Source organism: Chinchilla lanigera, unplaced genomic scaffold (genome assembly GCF_000276665.1).
Source record: "Chinchilla lanigera isolate Chin_1 unplaced genomic scaffold, ChiLan1.0 scaffold00007, whole genome shotgun sequence".
Taxonomy (NCBI): Eukaryota; Metazoa; Chordata; class Mammalia; order Rodentia; family Chinchillidae; genus Chinchilla; species Chinchilla lanigera.
Window position 1 is genome coordinate 30982921 of NW_004955408.1, and position 1557 is coordinate 30984477.

The following is a 1557-nucleotide window of genomic DNA, read 5'->3' on the forward strand; positions in this document are numbered from 1 at the left end:
ATTAAGGGAACAATTCAATGGAAAGAGATAAGAATTATAAACATATATGCACCAAATATCAGCATTTTCAACTTCATAAAATAAACATTACTGGACATAAAAGGTCAAATAAATATCAACATAATATATTGGGGGACCTCAATATCTAGCAGTCACAACTAGATCAACTAGACCAAAAAAAAAAAAAAAAGAAATATCAGAGTTAAACCAAATCTTCAGACAAATGGCACATATATCCAAAGTGTTCCATCCAACAATAGAATAAACATTCCTCTAAATAGCACGTGGAACATTCTCCACAAGAGACAACATGCTACACATTTGCTTAAGTAAATGCCAAAAAAAAAAAAAGATTGTACAATGCATACTATCAGATCATAGTGCAACAAACTACAAATCAATGGCAAAACAAACCACAGAATTTATGCAAGTGCATGGAAATTAAACAATACTCTTGAACAATAGGTGAGTCATGGATGAAATTAAATGGTTCCTAGAATCAAATGAAAACATACCTCAGTTTATGGGACAATAAAACCAGTCCCAAGAGGGATGTTTGTAGCCATGAATGCCTACATCAGAAAAACAAAGTGAGCTGAAATAAATCATCTAGTGTTGTATTTCTAGATTCTACAAAAGAAGGACCAAGGAAAGAAATTATAAAAATCACACCAGAACTTAATGAAATTGAGACTAAAATAACGCAAAGAATCAATGGAATGGAGAGTTTGATATTTGAAAGAATAAACCAAATAGACAACTCTTAGGCAATTTTACCAAAAAGGAAAGACCTAAATCAATGCAATTAGAAATGAAAAAAAGTGATATCAAAATAGACACTGCAGAAAACTAGAAGATTATTAATAATTACTTCGGCCGGTGCAGCACCCCGGCCTTCTGAACTTGGGTGCGAGAGCAGCTGCAGGCGCGCAGGCAAGACCCTCTGGGCCTGCAACTGAGCATCTGAGGCGGTGAATAATAGCTGTTCAAGTCTGTGATAAAGAATGGCCTCCAATAAAACTACGTCACAAAAAATGGGAAAGAAACAAAATGGAAAAAGTAAAAAAGTTGAGGAAGCAGAGCCTGAAGAATTTGTGGTAGAAAAACTACTAGACCGACGTGTGGTTAATGGGAAGGTGGAGTGTTTTCTGAAGTGGAAGGGATTTACAGATGCTGACAATACATGGGAATCTGAAGAAAATTTAGATTGTCCAGAGTTAATTGAAGTATTTCTTAATTCTCAAAAAACTAGTAAAGAAAAAGATGGTACAAAAAGAAGATCTTTATCTGACAGTGAATCCGACGATAGCAAATCAAAGAAAAAAAAAAAAGAGATGCTGCTGACAAACCTAGAGGCTTTGCTAGAGGTCTTGACCCTGAACAAATAATTGGTGCCATGGATAGTAGTGGAGAATTGATGTTTCTCATGAAATGGGAAGATTCAGAAGAAGCTGACTTGGTGCTGGCAAAAGAGGCAAATATGAAATGTCCTCAGATTGTAATTGCTTTCTATGAAGAGAGACTAACTTGGCATTCTTGTCCAGAAGATGAAGCTCA

At 35.4% G+C, this 1557-nt stretch overlaps 1 pseudogene; it reads left to right on the forward strand.

Moving 5' to 3' along the window:
* The first annotated feature begins 1004 nt into the window (after nucleotides 1-1004).
* Nucleotides 1005-1557, forward strand: part of LOC102003213 — a 14026-nt pseudogene continuing 13473 nt past the window's right edge.